The sequence below is a fragment of the Felis catus genome, chromosome A2, assembly GCF_018350175.1.
Source record: "Felis catus isolate Fca126 chromosome A2, F.catus_Fca126_mat1.0, whole genome shotgun sequence".
In the NCBI taxonomy this organism is placed as follows: domain Eukaryota; kingdom Metazoa; phylum Chordata; class Mammalia; order Carnivora; family Felidae; genus Felis; species Felis catus.
This window is the reverse complement of record NC_058369.1, coordinates 46,609,646-46,631,531: the sequence shown is the minus strand read 5'-3', so window position 1 is coordinate 46,631,531 and position 21,886 is coordinate 46,609,646. Positions and strand designations below refer to the sequence as shown.

At 40.2% G+C, this 21,886-nt stretch overlaps 2 long non-coding RNA genes across 18 annotated transcripts in view; both read left to right on the top strand.

Moving 5' to 3' along the window:
• Positions 1–21,886, top strand: part of LOC111559447 — a 145,191-nt gene that overhangs the window by 62,075 nt on the left and 61,230 nt on the right. For 3 of the 17 annotated variants that reach the window (XR_006593937.1, XR_006593942.1, XR_006593935.1), the window contains exon 1: positions 18,237–18,526. The exons of 2 other annotated variants lie outside the window; for them this stretch is intronic. This is a non-coding gene — a long non-coding RNA (uncharacterized LOC111559447). Of the gene's footprint in view, positions 1–18,236; positions 18,739–21,886 lie in introns of those variants that run through there. 12 more of the 17 variants (XR_006593928.1, XR_006593929.1, XR_006593933.1 and 9 more) reach the window with 10 other exon arrangements.
• On the top strand, positions 1,936–6,921 carry LOC123383765. The gene is made up of 3 exons (XR_006593945.1): positions 1,936–2,425; positions 3,518–3,600; positions 6,394–6,921. It is a non-coding gene; the product is annotated as an uncharacterized LOC123383765 (long non-coding RNA).

The window sequence follows — 21,886 nt, the reverse complement described above, 5'->3', positions numbered from 1 at the left end:
TGGAACTGGGCCCACCATGGACAAACATGGATCTTCATCACTACAAAAAAGGTCCCTTGATGTTTGTTCCCCCATCCCTTCAAGCCAAACCTCAGAGAACCACAGGAAGAACTTTCAAGTCTTTATGCTGCTGATTAGCAGTACTTAAGAGGTAGCACTGCACAAGTCAGAAAGTCCTATGTTGGCACTCTGAAACTGACACTTTACCTGTAAAAGCAAACATCATATTATAACACCTAAGTTGCAGTCTTAGAAAAAAGGACAACAAAATCTTTGCCAGTTGAGAGATGACAATTACATGGAAATGAGGCCACTGGGAAGAACAACACATATGGGAAAAGTATGATTGTATTAGTTACCTAAAGCTGTGTAACAATTTCCCCCAAAACTTAAAACAATAAGAAACGTTTATTAGTTCACACAGTTTCAGTGGGTTTAGAGCTGAAGAGTGCCTTAGCCTGTTGATTTCGTCTCATGATCTCTTACGAGTTCACAGTTAAGAGGACAGCCAATGCTGCAGTCATTTGAAGGTTTGACTGGGGCTGGAAAATCCACTTTCAAGATGGTTTATTCATATAATTGGTAAGTCAGTGCTGGCTGTTGGCAAGAGGATTCACTTGCTCACCATTTGGCTTCTTATGTGTCCTCAAAACATAGTATCTAGCTTCTCCAGAGTGGAAAATCCAAGAGAGAACCACACAGAAGCCCAGTGCTTCTATAAAGTAGCGTTGGAAGTCATCAGCTCCACAATATCCTATTGGTTATTTAGGTCATCCCTGTTCAATGCAGCAGTGGACCACATAAGGGTGTAAACGATAGGAAGTGAGGATCATTGGGGGCTATCCTGGAGGCTGGCCACCATATTGATAGAGTTGTTTCTGAGAGGAGATTCATGGATTTGTTGAGTGTTTGATCGCACTGGATCAGTGGTCTCAATACAAGCTGCAAGCAGTGCCTGTATCAGAATCACCTGAGGCACTTTAAATATTGGTCTCCCTGGCCTCTTCCCCAAATAGCCTGATTCAATCAGGGATGCTGCCCAGACTTGACAATTACTGGATTATGTGGTCTCCAAGGTCAAGTCCAACCTTAACCCTGTTCCCTAAAGTCTCTAGATCATAGGTGTTACTTAGGGAGTTCGTTTAAAATGCAGATTCCCAGGTCCTACCTCCAGTTTCCTGACTCAGAACCTCTAGGGAGGTCCCTAAAAATCTGTATTTATGCTTAAATTTTAAAAATTTTGACCAAGTCATTCAACATGATTGGAAATTCTATTTTTTTAAAGGTTTATTTATTTTTGAGAGGGAGACAGGGTGCAAACAGGGAAGGGGCAGAGAGAGAGGGAGACATGGAATCCGAAGCAGGCTCCCGGCTCTGAGCTGTCAGCACAGAACCTGATGCGGGGCTCGAACCCATGGGTTGTGAGATCATGAGCAGTGCTGAAGTCCTATCTTAACTGACTGAGCCACCCAGGCACCCATCGAAATTCTAAAAAGCATAAAAGAATGTCATTAAAAAGTGTTTTTCCCAACTTTGTTCTCCCCAAATCCCAATTCACCTTTCTAGAGAAAGTGATCAGTATTGCTGTGTGTGTGTGTGTGTGTGTGTGTGTGTGTGTATTCTCTCAGTAAATGAATATATAAAACATATATAACATATATATGTGTATGTATGTATGTGTGTGTGTATATATATACATATATAAATCTGTATTTAAAATTTTTTTATATTTTATTTATTTTTGAGAGAGAGAGACAGAGTACTAGCAGGGGAGGGGCAGAGGGAGAGGGAGACACAGAATCTGAAGCAGGCTGCAGGCTCCAGGCTCTGAGCTGTCAACACAGAACCCAACACGGGGCTTGAACTCGTGAACCACGAGATCATGACCTGAGCTGAAGTTGGAAGCTTAACTAACTGAGTCCAACCCAGGCACCCCTAACTGTGTATATTTTTAATTTTTTTAAAGGCAAATCCAAAATCAAAAGCATATATGGTGAAAAGCAAGTCCATTCCTGGTCCTAATCACCAGCTCTCCCCTTCAAATTCAAACACTTTTACCAGTTTCTTGTATGTTTCTTTCTTTTTCAGAGCCAGATCTCTGTCATTTTAATAAGTGACTTCTAATCTGGTGTGTTTGGGACACCCTAAGTCCATTGTAATAAGTTGAAGTAGCTAGAAAAGTTCATTTGGCTATTCATGAGTTGTATAAAATGCATTTAGTTGGATTCTATCATGGATATTATACTTAGATTCATTCATTTAACCATCATTTACAAAGGCCTACGATGTGCGTGGCCCAGTCAGTGGTGAACAATGAACCCAGCTCACAGAAGCTCATGGTCTAATAGAAGAAACAGCGGCTTTCAGCCCAAGTGCTATCAGAAAGTTGTGCACAGGGTGCCACAGCAGTTCATTGGCACTGGAGGTGAGTGAAGGCTCTGGAAGAAAGGGGTTTGCCTAGTGGGGCAAGAAGGATGATAAGGTGGTGCTAATTGGGCAAATGAGGAAGCAATCCTTCCTGGCAAAGAGAAAGGAAAAATGCAAGGGGTACCAAGTTTTGATCTAGCACACTGTTCTCAGGCAACCTTAAAGTGTTTTGATGTTTATGTGCAAGAGAGGCTCAAGGTGACACAAGGGAGGTAAACTGAGGTCAAAATAAGAGGGCAGGACATATGATGGCTCTGTAAGTCAGGTGTTAAATTTGGGTATGACATAATCAGTGCAAAAAATGGATTTTGGGGGTGACTGACTGGCTCAGTCAGCAGACCATGTGAGTCTTGATCACAGGGTTGGGAGTTCAAGCCCCACACTGGACATAGAGCTTACTTTAAAAAAATATATTAAAAAAATTGATTTGAATGCAAAAAAAAATGTATTGGAAAGGGTAAGAGTGGGAGGTAGGGAGATGATTTAGGAAGTTGTTGTCAGAGAAGATAGGTATGGCCTGATTTAGATGGCCGCTGTAGGGATGGAAAAAATGAGAAACATTTTGAAGTTATTTGAAAGGTACATTTAGCGGGACTTGGTGATTGATAGGGGATGGAACTGGGTCACTCCCAAATTTCTAGCATGTGCAGTTAGGTGTTTTGCCTTCTTCTGAGGGGAACACAGGTGGGAAAGCCCTTTGGGAGGAGACATTTGGGAGAATGAAGGATGAGTTTGCCATTTTGAGTTTGAGGAAGAGAGAGCAAACAACTAAATGAAAATATAGTGTCCGACTGAGAAATAAGCATTGGTCGGTGGTGGTCAGTGGCAGGACAAGCATCTCCTACTTTGTCTTTAAGCCTTGCACTTCACCTCTACCCCTGCTTTTGTCCTGCCTCCCACCCTCTCCCATCCCTTCTAAAGCAGGCTGGTAGTACGGAGGGTAGACGGATGGTCCTGCGTCATAAGCTACTGCCTTCACAAAATTCAGTGGCCGGCCAACAGTGTATTCGTTCAGTCGATTATAAATGTTTACCTGATGGCTCCACGTTTACCAGAATGGTGTACAAAGCGGACTCTAAATCTTTTTTAGTTTTTAGATTACTGTGGGTACTGATGCTACCTCTTCAGTATTGCACTGGCCACCGATTGCACTGTGGATTTTTCTGAAACAAGGTAAGCCTGCAGCCATAGCTTTCTTTGCCTTTTGGAGTTATTAATTCTCGTTGCCAGAATTAGTAGAGCTTACTAATTAGGGTTGAAAATGCTCACCTTTGTCTTGTGCTGTGAACAACCAGCCAGATGCATTTTAAGTTGAGAGGGTGACTAAGAAAATAAGATCTTTGCTATTGTACAGAGAAATCTGAAGAATTTTATCCATTCTTCAGTTCTTGCTAAATGGCTCATTGTATGCTATCTGTATGGTACGGGTCTAGGACAGATTTCTCTCTGAACTTCACAGCATGGGTGGAAGAGAGTAATTTGGCCTTTCCTTTTTCCTGGCAGTCGGTGCCAGTCCATTTATATGGTATGTTCACAGGAGAGCTGACAAGTGTTGAGAGGTTTTATTTGATATGCATTTTTTTTAAGTAGAAAAAAATCCATAAAAATAGGTACTTTTAAGCTAGTTTTCCTAGTTAGTCTTAAGGTCATAACCCATTCTGTTTCACTAAAAAATTCCACCTCAAACCGACCAACTCCCTATGTTAAATTCTTTGGGCTGTGTTTAATATTTATGATGAAACCATGTACGACAGGGACAGTTTTTAATGATATAAATGCAAAATCACATTATTTTTCTGTGTAACTTGTAAAAGCCATTCCTTCTAAAATGGGGCTGCTTATGCTAATTTGTTATAGTTAGTGAGTTGCAGGCAGCTCTGTGAATTTACTTTTCTTGGCAGTTCTAGAATATCCTGCCATAACACATACTGAAAAACTGTTTGACGGATTATGAAAATCTGGATGTACTAAAGGTACATCTTGTGCAAACCATAAGATAAATACATGATTACATCTTTAAAAATCTGTTATCTCATCAGGTTAAGGAAATTGTCATTATAACAACCCAAAGAAAATTAAACTGTTTTGAGTAGAAGATATACTTTCCATTTGTAATGTCTGTAAATATTTTTAATATCCAATGCTGGTTCAATTTTGCTGGTCTTTCTGAATATACTGCCTGCTGGAGGTAAAGTGTATTCCATCTAGAACCCACCTTACAGATGGGGAGCACATCATTGCTCTAGTTGATATTCTTAGTAAAGTGTAAGAAATACTAGTTGTTAGGATTATTGGTGTAAAATATATTTTGAAATCTTATCATTACTCTTAATGAGGCCAACCAAGTCCTATTACTTCAAAGACATTGAATTACCAGGTCTGTCAATATTAGATTTGCCACTGATATGTGTTGTTTCATTAATAATAAACAAAAAAAGTATATAATTTGGTTCGATTATGTATTAGCTTCATGTAACCAGCTTCTTTGAAAGAGTCTCTAACCTCTAGCACCTTGCATTTCTAACAGATGAAAAGGTGTTGGGGGAAAAAAACAAAGGCAATTCATTTGTTCATTTATTAAAAAAAAAATATATATATACATATATATGTATATATATATGTATATATTGAGAAGCTGTTATGTAAAAGGCATTCTGTTACACTTTCTTAGGGCCTGAGGAATATACCTTGATGAATAGGACAGATTTGGTTCATATCGTTGCATTCTATCAGGGAGACAATCATGAAATGACCAATTATACAATTAATTCTTTAGCAATTATTAGAAGTATTTTAGAAGATACCTATAGGGTGGGTTGAGGGCAGATAACTAGAGTGGGGAGGAGAAGCAAGCTTGTTTTAAGGGAGTTTTTAAAGTTGAAGTTGCATTTGGAATGAATTGGAATAAAATCTTCATCATGTCAATTAAAAAAAGAAGAAGAGTTCTAATATTTAAAGGTAAAAAACCGAACCATCTCTAAGAGAAATATGGTGTGGTTTGATAAGAATCTTAATACAGACAGGAAAATATTCTTGTGTGTGCTAAAGACAGCATCTTAACAATTGAAGGAATGATTTTTAACCTTACGATAAGAGTAAGATATTATATTCTACTTTAGAAGGAGGAAAAATGGGTAAGAAATGCAGATGGCCAATTAACTTCTGAGTCAAACTTTATTGCTTATGCACGTGGTAAAATATGTAAAACTTAACATAAAAAACTTTAACATGTTTATATGTTTATAAATGCTTCCAATTGATTAAAATACTTCAGTAACAAGGTTAGTCTCCTTGATTAGTGAATGTTCTTACATATTTAGAAGCAAAATGGAATGATTTTTATCTGAAGCTGAAGCATAAGAACAGAGTTGTACAATGAGAGCCTAAACTGACTAAGAAAAGTCAGGGATGAGATTAATTTTTGCGATTAGGTAAAAATATTAATTTACCTTTAATTTTTGAATAGGTAATATATACATTATTTTTAAAATGCCAGAAATCCAGAAATTAAAGTCCCTTTCTCTCCTTCCTGTTTCCTACCTACCCTGTTCCCAACCACTCTAGACCACATATAGAAACAACCAAACACTTGAAATTATTATTACTTATGCATAAATACAGGTTACTTAGTACATACTAGCAAATCTCAAATTTAATCTCTTTTAACCCATCCACTATGGATAAGCATTTCGGGTTGTTTCCAATAAGCAGCTCTATAATGAACAACTTTGTGTGTGGTCATTTCACAAGTATCTTCACGGAGGGAGAATTGCTAGTCAAGGAATATAATCATTAATAATTTCAGTAGTTACTGACAGAATGGCCTAGGGCTTGTACCAGTTTTCACTTCAGCAGCAATATACAAAAATGTATATTTTCTACTTGGTGTTATCCATCTTTTAGATTTTTTTGTGAATGATTGGAGAAAATGGCATCTCATTTTCTCATTGTTTATCTCTTTTTCAGATTTTCAGTTGGGCTGTTAATTGTTTTTTTTTTTTTTCCTCCCTCATTTTGAAGAAGCTCTTTTATATTAGGAAGGTAAGCTCTTTAGTAATATGAGCTATAAGTATTTTTATCTCACCTTATCATTTGTATTTTGATTTGCCTGTGGTGGCTTTTGCTGCAGCAGTTTTTTGTTTGTTTGTTTGTTTGTTTGTTTGTTTGTTTGTTTTGTAGTTGAATTCATCAATATTTTCTTTTATGGCTTTCGGGTTTGGCTTATAGCTAGGAAGGACAACTATCTTCAGGATTACCAAGAGAATAACTTACTTTTCTGCCAGGGCTTGAGTACTTTGTCATTGTTTGTCTTCAAATCTTTTATCCATTTCAAATTTGTCCTGGTGTAAGATATGAGTTTTCCTCCTAAAATGGTACCCAGTTATCTCAATATCCAGCACTGAATTGCTCATAGTTCCATACTCCCTTGTGATGTCATTTGTATCCCATATGTATTTGGATCAATTTCTACACTTTTATTTTTTAACATATATATTTTTACACATTTCAACTCAAAAATATTCCCATGCTGTTTCTGTGTTTAGGCTCCTTTTAGGTAACTGGAGTATTTAATTCGTTATTTGAAGAAAAAAAATTTTAATGTTTATTTATTTTTGAGAGAGAGAGAGACAGAGTGTGAGCAGGGGAGGGGCAGAGAGAGAGGGGGACAAAGAATCCGAAGCAGGGTCCAGGCTCTGAGCTGTCAGAATAGAGCCCGATGCGGGGCTTGAACCCACGGACCGTGAGATCACAACCTGAGTTGAAGTTGGATGCTTAACCAACCGAGCCACCCATACGCCCTTTAATTTGTTATTTTAAATATGGTTTTTCCTATTAATAAACTTTGCATTTGTTGCTTCCCTTGAGCAACATCTTTAGAAAGTTACACAAAGTGAAAAAAAATGTATGCACGATTATGTGAAAATATTATTCACAGCAGAGCAAATTCTACAAAGCCTGAAATCTTGTGAAAAAGAAAAACCTATTTCAAGGGAAATCCCCTCAATCCCAGGGAACCTCCATATACTCAGACCAGAAGTGTTTTTTGGTTATACATAATACATTTTAAAGAGAAAGATGGATCAGTTGGGCATTACATCGACCTCAGAATCCCTTGGTGAGGTTACTTAAAGATTTAACCCTAAATCACATTTATTGCAGGCTGGTTTTGTCACTTTTAAAATATATTTTTAATTTGGAAACCACAGCGGGCTGGTTACATAATACGTGAAATTGCAGGATTTTAGTGACAATATCAGGCCTGCAGGTTTTAGATAATCACAAGCAAAGTCATGTTGCTTCCTTCATGGAAAAGGAAGAGAAGCAGAGATATGTCTGTCTGATTATTTATTCACAGATTATTTCTGGTGTAATTTAATCTGGAAGATTATATAGCTGAGAATAAGAGATTAAATAGATATCCTCCAGACATCAGAATCTCATGAGTCAGTTGTAAACACGAGGCACACAGGCTGCGTCTGACCCTGGACAACTCACTCAAGTTCTATTCCTGACTTTCCTTCATCAAATAAGGTCTGCTTGAAAAGCCTGAAGTTAGCATTCAGATAGACAGGGAAGTGCTGAAACCAGCTGACTTTCTGTAAATGAAATCAATAGAATGGGGACTTGGAATACTTTTTTTTTCTTGGTTATTTTGCTAGGTTGTCACCATGAATGGCCCAAACCTAAGTCAGCTCTGTGACTCCTCCTGGGGGGGGGGGGGGGGGAGACGTCAACACTAGCCTTTTACGGTGTTTATTGAATAATTTTCAGAGCATACGGTGAATTTAATATAGACTTGGCTATTTATAAGAATACAATGACTACTTGACAATTTGGGAAGGATTCTGTAGTATGCTAGAAAAAAGAGAAGGCAGTTCCATTACTATCAGACATGGAGTGGAACTTAGTTTTAGCTGGATCCTACATACAAAATGGAAATTAAAAAAATCAAAGGTACTTTTTAAGTGTGTATCAGAATATCTTTCTTCTTCTGATTATTGATCCTGAAATTAAAATGAACACATCAAAAGTGCAGGTCTAATCTCCTCATCAGAAACATAATACAATTACTTGAGAATCATTAACTATACACTGAATAGGTTTCTCTTAATGTTTATTTATTTTGAGAGAGAGGGAGTTCGCATACATGAGCAGGGGAGGGGCAGAGAGAGAGGGAGAAAGAGAAAATCCCAAGCAGGCTCCACACTGTCAGCCCAGAGCCCAACGCAGGGCTCTATCTCACCAACCATGAGATCATGACCTGAACCGAAATCAAGAAGATGTTTAAGACTGAGCCACCCAGGTGCCCATAAAATGAATAGTTCTGTCTGTAAATAACAACACATATAACATAAATACATAAAGTCAAAATTAATTTTAAAGTTTCTCAGCTCTGTATTTTCCATGATCAAAAGGGAGAAAAAGTGAGCATTACTGAGAAAATGTCCGAAATCTCTTTTTAAAGACATTTTATTAAATATGAGCACCGAACTATTTTCTTGTATGAAATGATTGACCAATGTGTGATTTTTCCCCCCAAAGATAAGGAAATAGGCAAATCAAAATTAGGATTAAGAGACTGGATGATTTAAATGCTATGTTTAATTAAATGTTCTTCATGCTCTAAAAATAGTGCTTTGTTGGGCCTGCCTGCACAATAGTGAAACCACCTACAGGTGTTAACCTGTAATAAGAAAGTATACAGTAACTATACAGTTGATAAGAAGTGAATTGATAGTTCCTATTGATGAGTAAAGAAAATACTGGAATAAGAGGGAAGAAGAGAGGAGCGGTCAAATTGCTAGTAAGAGGCAAAGAATGGATGAAACAGTAGCTTATGGTGATTATTTTGTGGTAAAGCAATGAAGGCCAGGATTACAGGTTATATTTATTTTTATAACCTTCAGTGCCTTGTATGGCTTTCACTGTTTGCTGATTTTGTTGCCTGAGCAGCTTGAATCTCCCTGTTTGATTTCTTTTTAGTGGTTCTTCATTTAAACTTCAAATTTCTGGCGTGCCTGGGTGGCTCGGTCAGTTAAGCGTCTAACTTTGGCTCAGGCCAGCATCTTGTGGTATGTAAGTTTTAGCCCCGTGTCCAGCTCTGTGCTAACAGCTCGGAGCCTGGAGCCGGCTTCAGATTCTGTGTCTCCCTCTCTCTCTGCCCCTCCCCCAATCGTGCTCTGTCTTTCTCTCTCTCAAAAATCAATAAACATTAAACTTCAAATTCCTTTCTGATTAGTGTGTATAATAGAAAACAATTACATTTAAAATTTAAAACTCCCTCTCCTGATATTTTAGACATCCTAAGGCTTGTGGTTTTTTAATTAATGTGATTTATTAAGCACATTCTATGCCTAAGGGGGTAAGACTTGGTCCCTATTCTGGAAGCAAATGATTTTGTCTGAGGGACATAGTTGATGCTTTCTTCCATGTAATAGTTAAGTCTATATTAAGGGTTTAAGATGATTCCAGTCACAGAATTTCAGAAATAGGAAGGCTACATGAATGATCATTTCAGGAAAGTGTCCCTGTTTCATGAAGGATTCCTTAGGAATCCAAGAATTGGATTGTGTTTAGGAAAGAATGAAGGGTAGGACTTAAGGGATTCGAGAACTTTGTACATAAACTTGAAAAAATTGCTTACATGGGGCGTTGTCACTGGGGGCACTTTGAGGGTATAGGGTATGGGAACGATACTCCCCCTGAATCATTTCTTTTCCTAGAATTTTTTCCCGAGTTTGTAGCTGAAGATGCCTTAGAGGGAGTAGAGGTGATACCAGAGAATGGATAGAATTAGATTTGAAGAAGAAAGTGGTGGTTTCAGGAGGTTCACTTCAGCTTCCGAATCTGGGAAAAGATAACCTGTCCAGGGAAGTATGAAAATGCTGTCTCTCAGGAAGCTGGCATTGGAAGGAATTTCAGTAGAACTCAGGGAAAGACAAAAAGCACCTTTGTTTTTGATAGGAATTGGAGATAGAAGCAGATAATTTGACATCATTATGGGGCTGCTTTTGTCTCTGCTTACTTTCTCAGCAGGCTCCCTGGAAGGCTTTCCAGCCGACTGGGATCTTCTGGTTTTCTGTCTTAGACATCTTCCTTCCAGCAATTAATTAAAACACAGGAGCACAATTCCTGATCTGTTCATCTCTAGCAATAACCTCTTCCTTTGAAAGAGAACCCCTCACATTCAGAGTCCTGTCTCTGCTTTCTGCTCAGCTTCTATCCCAGAATGTCCCTCTGAAGTCCAAGGTACAACTCTGAATTCTAGGAATTCTCTGACCTTTGCTCTGGTTCCAGAATGAACATTTGCCTGATTCAATGCTCAGGTCATTCTTTACAAATAAGTACATTCTAAACCAGCCTATGCAAACTACTATAATACTACTGGACTTTTTCTTACAGGTCTGAATTTTCTAGAAATGAATGTTTCTTCAGCAATGTTAGCAAATCTACAGTCTCAAGGTGTCTGCCAAATCTTACCTCTGTTAAGCATTTTGTTGCTTAGTGAACTATTCTTTTGATTCTTTTAATCTATTTACAGCCGAAAGCTATGATAATTTGCTATGGTCCGTATGTCACCCTGACCCTCATTTAACAAATATGAGTGTTCTAACTATGTGTGTGGCACTAAAATGCTTTGTTCTTGCTCTGAGTAAAGCACTATAATGACCCTCCTTGTTTTTTGGGAAACGGGGGGTGCTGCTGATCCAACACGTTTCTGTGTTTGACTTACCACCATAAATTTTCTTCTTTTCGTTTAGAGTTTTCTGTATTTGGGGGAGTTTCTATACTGATTGTGTATATATATTTGAAATTAAATATAAAATTAAAAAATTATCTGAAACCTAAATAGAAACGTCATGCCCCCCAGACCAACAAAAATGGCACACACATACGTATGTACACACACACACACACACACACACAAACTGTAACTTTTAAATAAAGGTTCACAGCGAGGGAGTTTTAATAATAGTGATATTTGATGTTGACCTATCATTTTACCATTCAATAGTTGTTTTCATTTCCTTATATTGGAGGTGGAATAGCTTAGTAGTTAGAGGTCAGTTCACATCTTGCCTTTGCCACATACCAGGTATGACCTGGGCAAGGCACTGAATTTTTCTAAACCTCAGTTTGATCTCTGTACCTGTCTCGTAAAGTTATTGTGAGGATTTGGTGGAGCAAAGCATATAATGTGCCAAGAGAGTAGAGATCATAGGAAATGTTCACTTCATGTTACTTACTGCCTGACCTTTCTGTTCCCCCCACAACACTCTTGTGGACAAGTAGGCCCGGTGGGATGACCTTCATTTTACCAAGAAGAAAAAGTGTGCTCAGAGACATTAGATGAAATGACAAGCAATTCTTCAGTTTTTAAACAGTTTCAATTGCACTATCAATGCCAGGACTGGAAAGGGCCATCAAGTGAGTTTACTGGGACCTTTCTCTAGGGTGGAGTAAACAGACAGGAAACCTGAAACTCCTGTTGAACTACTCTTGTGGGTTTCAGAGAACCCCTAAAGATCTGATACCATCAGACATTCTACATAGTCACAGAGCCAATGGCCTAAAGTTCAATTTGAGCTGAACATTTTAACAAGGCAGGTTCAAATCATTCTTCACTTTTTTTGGGGGGGGCATGCAAAGAAAGGATATTAATTTGTAACTTCCTCACTTTTATGTGAAAATTACTTGTCTTAGGATTTCTGCGAGTGCATAGTTACTTTACAAACTCAGCTTCGTTGGTTAACGTGGCTTTGCAAAAGGGACACACACAGAGGCTTGGAACCTCAGGGTGCTGGCTGGCCCTTGCCTTACTTGGCCACATGTGTTGATCCAGCAGCTTTATATGAGACAGGGCTCCTCTTTTTAAGCTACTTGAAAAGTAATTCATCTCATCAACTTGTGGCAAAGATGCCCTCTGTGGTTTCTTTGCAGCAATTTTATTTGTTTCACTAGATTAAAGTTACCTCCTCACAGCATACTTTTGCCATTCTTTGGCCTGTAACCCAATTTTATTTTTTTCTAACAAATACTTTCTGACACAAATTCATTCCTTTGAAAATGACCTCAAATAGTAAAACATTTTAGCTAGGAACAAACTCCCCCCTCACTCAGTTGTTGTGCTGCTTGCAAAAATAATCTTGGACTGCTCAGCTTTAAGAGAGATAAACTATGTAAGTGAAAAATTCCTAATAAATAGTTAAAGGGTGACAATCGCATTATTAAAGATTTTGTTGTTGTTGTTCAGTGACGGATTCTGTAAGTTATACACTGAATTTATAGGCATGAAATGTTAGAAGTCAGCGGACCAGCAAAATCTTTGAAATCACATTGTTGAGGAGACCATTTAAAATGCAAACATTTGGTATATACCAAAGTTTTTGGCAATGTAGCTATTTGGTAAACTTGAAAATGGCATCTCCAAAGATAGTCTGCAAAGCCGATGTTAAAAAATTCATAATGGGTGCCTGGGTGGCTCGTTGGTTAAGCGTCTGACTTCAGCTCAGGTCGTGATCTCATTTGTGAGTTCGAGCCCCGCACCTGCTCTCAGCACAGAGCCTGCTTCAGATCTTCTGTCACCCTCTCTCTCTGACTCCCCCCCTCTTCAAAATAAATAAACATTTATAAAAAAAGAATTATAAAAAGTTCATAAAATCCTATCTTCAGGTTATGATGAAAACATAGGTTAGGAAAATAACCTGAAAAAACTAGGTTAAGAGATCAGACCTCAGACAGACAGGTATTTAACATCGGTACAATAATCTGCAGAGTATACGGATATTCTTACTGGATATTTATTTTTACTCATAACAGTTTCAAAACAATTACAAAATGCCATAGAAGTATAATAGCTCTTCTCTGATTGGTACATGTCCTGGGGCATGTTTTTGCAGTAACAGAAAAGTTAGTTTTCTGCTCACACATAAACTTCACTTTGGCTAAGTGCTAGGCACCATATGTATACCAAAATTACAGTGGGATACTGCACACTTTACTTCCTGTCCTGAGCATTTGAGTGTTGCTAGGCAACAGTTAAAAAGGCGCTGCGTGCTTTTGGTGTGGTGTTGCCAGATTACATACAAAATACCTGGTGAACTGGGTTGAGAAACTGGAAATCCCTCAGGAATAAAAGATATTGAATGAATGTGCTGTGTGCTTCCGCATTGGATGTGCGTGTAGAAATGTAAGTTATTCGCATTCGTCCAAAACTGGTTATAGAGCCTACAAAACGAATTTTCTTTAAAATATGTGGTTGCCAGAGCCAGATTAAATTCACAATGTCTCAACCTTGCTATGAATACCCTACTTGTTTCAACTGTAAGCAGTGAATCTATTTTTTAAAAGAAAGGGCAGGTTTACAAAACAGCAGTAACAGTAGATTATTCACATTCCCCTTTCCCCAGTTGTCCTCCAAATCTCTGGGCAAAAAGGAGATATACTATGACCCCCAAACATGTCCTCTATAAGGAAAATGAATTAACTCTCACAAGTATTGCAATCAGCAATAACATTCTTTTAAAACATCAGAGCTCCTGGAATTCGTCTTTCTATCAAGATTTTATTCCTAGCATGAAGTTCAGATGTGGAGTTTGGAAGCTGGGTCAGGCAAGATTGTGTTTTCCAAATATGGCAGCCCTAACCTAGCCTTTCCCACATGCTCTTCTAACAGTATGATGTTGGCACTCCTCCATCAAGGCGGGAGGGGGGGGCTCCTATTTCCTTGAATATGGGTAGGCCAGTGACAGGGCAGAAAGGACATTATCTGACTTCCAAATCAAAGTCATGCAAAGTGATACAGCTTCTGCTGGGATCCTTTCCTTAGGACTGTGTCTTAGGATCACTGAACAGATGTAAGAACACCAGCCAGCCTGAAGCAATTGAGCTGGGGAGACCACATGGGAAGCTCCATGGAGACAGTAATCTCAGAGAAGCCCAGCTGTTGTAGCCTCCAGCTGCTCAAGTTTCCTTCTCACCACCAATCTCCACATGGGAGAGAGCCAGCCTTCTAGTCAGCCCTACCTGATGCTGAGTATGCAGCATGACTGTCCTCATGGAGGTGTGCCCAAATTGCAAAGTAGTGAGCAAGAGGAGAAAGGTTATCTTAAGCCACTAAATTTTCTGGTGGTCTGTGATGCATCATGAGATAGCCAGAACATTAAGACCTGGACAAAATTTTGTGATAGTTAAATGGTAAGTATAAGTTAACATAACCATAGTAAGATTGGTCGATCAGCAAATTAATATACTAATTTACACCCTCAGTGTCTGAGTTAATTTAAAGCAGAAAACCATCTTGTCTTGATAAGATACACAGAAGTGTTGGTTGACCACGTTCCTTCATAAGACTTCTGAGACCTAACCATGGTCTAATGTTCTGATTTCTTAATTATGATAATCAAGTGAACAGAATAAGGCAGAAGATGTAGCAGTCTTTCAGTTGTGTATTTCTCATGATTCTCTGGGTCAGGAATTGGGGTAGAGTTCAGTTGGGTAGGTCTTCTGCTCCATGTGATTTTGTGGGGGTAACTCATTCAGCTATGTTCAGCCTGTGGCTGGGCTGGGCTGGAAGGTCTAAGGAGGCTTCCCTCATGTCTGCTGCTCTTCCACATGTCCTCTCCATCCATGTGCTGAGGCTCATCACTCAGCAGTCAAGCCCTGCTTCGTTAAAGCATGGAGGCTGGCTTCCTAGAGCAGGAGGCAGGAGCTGCCAGACCTTTTAGGGCCTGAACGGGGAAGACCCAGAATGTTACTTGCACTGCATCCTATTGGTTAAATGAAGTCACAAACCAAGTCAAGGGGTGGGAGGAGACCACTTGTTGATGGATGCTGTGTCTTGCACATCCATGGGTGAAGTGGGAGGAAACTGATGGTTATTTGGGGGATAAATGGGAAGAGTAATTGTCTCTAAAGAGAGAGAGTGGTTCTCATCCTAGTTCTGCTATTCTAACTAGCTATGTGGTGTTGGCCAAGTCACCTATTAATATGCTTAACCAGTTTGCACACATGCCAGGTGAGAGGAATGAGCCATGAACTCCAAAAGTCCTTCTCATCAGGGCAGAGGCTACATTAAGCCTGGAAGGTGGGGGTGGAAGGGGATGTAAACAGAAACACGATTAATGAATTCTTCAGTTGTTCTCTCCTGGGCTATTGTTAACCTGTGTTTAACCTTTAGCTGTGGTCTGGCTAACTAGTGACATCTCCCTAATCAATCATCATATGATCTCCGCTCTTGAGGGATCAAATGTTCCTGTTACAATCTACCCTCCCCTTTCTCTGCCTTCTCCTCGTCAGCCTCATGGGATGGGAAATCAAAATGCTGTTCTTTTTCACAGCTGTTATTATCTTTTACCGGGAGCAGGAGGCACTAGGGCTTCAAAGGGAGTTGGGGTAGGGATGCTGGAACAAAGATTTGACAAAATAATTTAGCCAACTTTATAAACATTGGGTTGACCAGTATGAACCCTGAAGCAAACTGAAAGATTTTTGTGTTTCTAAAAGTCTTCAACCAGGAGCTTTATAATTTTGAAATATACAGCTTCTTCAGCAAGTATTCTAGAAAAACCTTCATTTTAGGAGGATTATAGGTTGCCACAGGGACACTCCTGAACTAGATCTGGGATCATTATTTGGTGAGATGTAGTACATATAGGATCTATGGTAGGTGTACAAGGAGCTCCTTAAGGAGCTTATCATTCAGTAAGTTATCTAGTACCTTCCAACCTAAGTTGTGGACCTAAGTTTGACGTGGCATTGGAGCCCTTACAGGCTGTATCGCTCCAGGAATTTCAGCAACAGCATCCAGATTTAGGCAGAGACCTGTGTACCTTACCCAGCTACTCCTTCACTATAGCCATTGGCTTTGAATTTGGGGGTAGGGTGGACACATTAAAACAATGTGTACTGAGGTCTACTGGATCCCAGATTATCTTTCCAGTACTAAACTATCAAACCCTCCTTGTGTCCTTCCAACTTTATTTCCAGAACTGTCAGGACTCCTCAAATGAGGAGATGGTAATGTTTTTTGATCACAATGTATGCATCTTCATGCCCAAGAATATGGCTTCTCATTACTATAAGAACATAGAATAATCTGCTAGATCTGCCACTCTATTTTTTTGTCTTCATTCTTTCTCTAAGCTCTAGTTATCTCCCCTCACCAGCATCTCCTTATCTTCCTTTCCTTGACACACATCTCCATCTCTCACACACCCTATTTCCAGGGATTCCATTCTGCCAAAATTTCAACTCAGGCTATACAAATCGAAATGCAGTAAAGATATTCTTCCCAACATTATGAAGAAAGATGTGATTAAAAGCATTCACTAAAGGGGTGCCTGGATGGCTCATTTGGTTAAGTGTCTGACTCTTGATTTCAGCTCAGGTCTTGATCTCATGGTCGTGGAATTGAGCCCTGCAATGGGCTCTATGCTGACAGTCGGACCCTGCTTGGGATTCTCTCTCTCTCCTCTCCCCACCAACTGCCTGGATCACACACACACACTGTTTCTCAAAATAAATAAATGAACTTAAAAAAAAAAGGCATTCGGTAAACAATGAGTTCTAAAATCTCAGGAGGAGATGGTGGCAAAGAGGAACCAGAACATTAAGATCTCAAATCTGTGAAGGTTTTTTTATTTGTTCAAATCTCATTGTTCCTTAATCCTTCTCCTATTCTTACAACTGTCTGAAAAAATCTTCAGTAAAACTACCCACCCTAAGAGAAGATAGAAAGAAAAGCAGGAGGAGGAGCCATTCTGTATTAACAAGAAAATGACATTTGGAGGTAGAGGAGCAGATCTGGGGTCTTTGCACCCAGGTAACAACCTAAAAAAACTGTCCACGGGAACTCATAATCAAGCACAACTCTATGCTGCTAGATGTGACAAATGGGGGACATATGTTCGGCTAAGTCCTATGTCAGCAGTGTCCCATTTTGCCAGAGGCCATCATGACAGCTTCGAAGCAGTGTTAAAACCAACAAAAATACTTTGTGTTCCTAAGGGGTAGGTGGCTTGGTTGAGGGACCCGTGGCATAAGAATATACACAACTCACATAGGTACGTATGTCGGGTTTTGAACACAGCAACATGGTCTAGATACAGTCTTATCTTTTCTTCATAAAACCATGCACGAGAAAGCTGCACAAGAATACCTGGAATTGCGTTAAGTTAGTGATAGAAGTCTAAGTGTCACTGAAGTTCTAAGGGGGCCCTGAACTAGCCTACAGAGAACGCCACTGGCCAGGTGGGTGCCTTCGAATGAGATGATCTTTATGAGCCTGCTATTCCTACTGGAAGATCAGAGACCTGGCCCACGGCGGTGCTCAGTAGATGATCATTACTGGTCCACGTGTAGCTACTCTAGACAGAGTTAGTGAGAGTTCAAGTAATTTAGCCATAAAATGGGAAAGCCTGGAGTTCTTTCTGACTTCCCCCAAAAGGGCGGTGTGTGCAGCCCACGACACCTACTTCCTTCCTTTTCCAGGGAACTGGCCCTTTCTCCACAAAGCACTGCCCCCACATCGCGTCTTCCCCCGCTTTCCACTAGAGCTTGTGGCCTCAGTTACCTCAACCAAGTTTCAAACTCCGCCTCCCCCACCTCTACCAGCCGCGCGCGCGCGCACACACACACACACACACAGGGCACGCAAAGAAGCGGTGCACACGCCACAGCAGGGAGGAACACGGACCAGCTGGGGGTCCAGCTCTCCCTCGAGGGGGTGCGGCAGCAAGGGGGCGTGGCGAACGCGAGGCCCGTTTTGCAATTGGTGGCGGCTGGGCCGCGTGGAGCCCCACGTGACCAGTGGGCTCGAGGGCCCACGGGCCTACGGGCTACGCGCCCGGGCGAGCAGACGTGCTCAGCTGGGCTGGGACGTGGGCGGAGGTGGTGAAGGGGTAAAGGCGGAGGAGGGAGTGTCTGCGAACAGGCAACACATGCCTGGCGTGGTGCCTTGCAGCTGGCGGCGGGTGGGGCCGCCGGGCGGGCCGCTGCTTTCCCCTGTCAGCGGAGGCTGCGGACGGGAAACGATCCGGGTGGGGAGCACCCCTACCCAGACCCCTTCCTCTGAAAGTCTGCGGGATCCAGGGGCCGGGTAAGCCAGGTAGAAGCTCGGGACCGTGTTACACACGGACGTTGAGAATCGCAAAGATCAACCCTCTAGGCTTCTCTCTGCCCATTACGGACTCTGTGATCTCTGGCAAGTCAGTTAGCCCGGGCCTCAGTTTCCCCACTTTTCCAGGGGGCTTGCGACCTGACAGTGGCCATGAAGAACAGAAAGTTCACTTCACAATCACTCCTTGCCTAGTGAGTATTTAGAGCACCTAAGTCATGCCCTTGCCCTCAGGGAAGCAGGTGCCTAGTTAAGGCACTGAAGACCAAAGTTTCATGGTGGTTTAGTGCCAGGGCTTTGGAGTGGGCCCCCTGGTGGGTCTTCAGCACTGCCTGTGTGAGCTTGGGCCTCACTTTCCTTATCAGGGCACAAAACGTGCTTCAAAGACCATGAAAAGATAATGTGGGGCGGTTACGTTGTCCTGGGCACGTAGTAGTCTCCTAACACTAGTTAGAGGCTGAGGCAGCGCAAACGGCTTGTAAGTGCAGTTGCTCATTTCAAAGCCGTTGGAATGTCTGGGAATACAAGCACAGTGTGGGAGATGGGGGTGCACGCCCGCAGAACAGAGGTTGATTTTTGTTTTCTAGGCTAGCCAGAGTGAAGGAATGCAGTTATTAATTTATTAAGCACATTCCTATCTCTCCCTGCCTTAGAAAAAGGCTTCTGAGCCTTTCCGAATCTCTAGTTGGTAGTGTTTTAGAACTAATAAAGGAGACATTTAACTGATTTTTCTGAATTCACTCTTACATTTAGACCAGTTCTGATGATCAAGAAGGAAAATGATTCATTTGCATTTCGGGCAGTTAATAGTGTATTGTAACAATTTGGGATGAAACTGTCAGTACTTAACAGGAAAGCTGGCAAAAACAGATAGTCTTCAACTGTTACCGTGGCTCAATGTTGAAAGCTTAAAAGATACTCATGTTCTGTACTGTGTTTACCTCTTTCTTTTGGTCTCAATAATACCCTGCCTCCCATATCTCTAGGTGGTCCTTAAAAGCTGTTATTTATTACTTGTTTGTAGGCATGCATTTTGACCTTAATCTCACCTTTTCTTACCAGTAACTACTTTAAGATCCTGTTGCTACAAGAGTTCAGGGAAAATCCATTTGTAATATTATTTGGAGAAGGGTGACCACACCCTGACTTCAGCAGAGTGTTGAGTAAATCAAGCTACTGTTCTTTCTGGAAAAAACCTGCAGCTGAAACTGGGATTAGGGATAAAGAAACGCAGCTGGATTTTGCCTCTTGAGTGCCAGTGATAGTTTCTGTTTATGATCTGTTTATCATACAACATGCTTTGCCAGAATATGACCAGTTTTTTGTAAGCCTACCATGACTACACATAGTATGTGATGCCTTGTGTCTGAAGTATGTATAAATAGCTGATTGATCTTGACCTGTTGAGTGAATGGGAGACGTTTGCTAAAGCAGTAGCTTGTCTCCACGTAGGTCTTTGTTGAAAAAAGTAGCCATTGATTGATGATATCTAATTGAAAGCATATGAGAGATTCCAGGATTTGACTTTTTCGTTATTTGCAATTATTCATTTTAATATTGTAAACAGTTGTAGAGTGGGCCTGTTTATGTTCCAGTTTCCTGAAATTGGCTTTAAAGAATTAGTTGTCCTTGGTCTCGCTCACTATTTCAGTTCAGCATACAGTATAGTATGCTGAATAACTGCAACAATCGTAATAAACATTTGTTGAGCATGTAGTATTTATATTGACAGTTTATATGCTTTATTTATTTATTTATTTACTTATTAAGTACCCTCCAGGCCCAGAGTGGGGCTTGAACTCACGACCCTGAGATCAAGACTTAAGCTGAGACCAAGAATGGGAAGCTTAACTGACTGAACCAACCGGGTGCCCCTATATATATAACTTATATCCATTACCTCACCATATTGGACACTGGGGAATCAAACAGTGTTTATTATATGTTCCTCCACCTCAGAAATTGTATCACCTGTTTTCTCTGTTTTTGTTTGTTTGCACTTTTTTTTTAATCTTTATTTTTGAGAGAGTGAGAGAGAGACAGAGTGAGAGCAGGGGAGCAACAGAGAGAGAGGGAGACAGAATCCAAAGCAAGCTCCAAGCCCTGAGCTGTCAGCACAGAGCCTGATGCAAGACACGAACCCACGAACTGTGAGATCATGACCTGAGCTGAAGTCGGACACTTAACCGTCTGAGCCACCCAGGCGCCCCATGTTTGGTTGTTTTTTTAAAGAAAAAAGAATCTTCCTGAAAAGTTAGGCTTTTCAATTGTGATAGAAATCCTGGATGTTTATATTGTTTCTTTGAGAAATACTTGTCTTTAACATTTTATTTTTTTCTTTGTCTCAAATGAAATAACTAAATCTTGCAATGTTAGTGTGGGTCTTAGCCAAAACTGATTATTTTTTTACTTTAATAAAGGGATCAAGAATTTAATTTAACGCATAGCAGGTCCTTAAGAATTTACTAATAAGGTTTAGATTGGCTTATAAAAGTTTTCAGACAAGAGTTTTTACTTCAGAAAAGGAAAGGTAAATTTATTTATCCTCTGTTTCATTAAAATAAAAGCAATAAATTTGAAAATGCAGGAAATTAGTTATAGAGAGCACTGATAGATGAAAATAAGCCATTAGACTTTGGGCACCATGGATTGGTTTATGATACCTACATGTATATTTGTACATGATGATAGACGTGTTTGTATATATAGCTTTGTTGGATTTACAAAATGCTTTTACTCTGTCTCCTTTCATCTAATTCTCCTATATCACTTTGATAAAGATAATTGCTTAACTCATGTAAGAAATGAAAAAATTTCAGGGCTTCCTGGGTGGCTCAGTCGGTTGAGCCTCCGACTTCAGCTCAGGTCATGATCTCGTGGTTTACGGGTTTGAGCCCCACGTTGGGCTCTGTGCTGACAGTTCGGAGCCTGGAGCCTACTTGGGATTCTGTGTCTCCCTCTCTCTCCACCCCTCCCCCCTCATGCTCTGTCTCTCTCTCCTTCAAAAATAAACATTAAAAAAAAAAATTTTCAGAGAAGATGAAGGGAATTGCCCAATGTTTTTTGAATCCAAGTTAAATATAAAGACATGGATAGGTTAAAAGTAAAAGAGAAAACATATACTACTCAAAACTCTAATGAAAAGAAAGATGAAGTGGCTGTATTAGTACCAAAGTAGACATCAGATCAAGAAATACTATCGGGAAAGATAAAGAGCATTGCATAATGAGTAAAGGGTCAATTCCTCAAGAATATATAACAATCAAAATGTGAATACCCTGGGGCTCCTGGGTGGCTCAGTCGGTTGAGCATCTGACTTCAGCTCAGGTCACAGTCCATGAG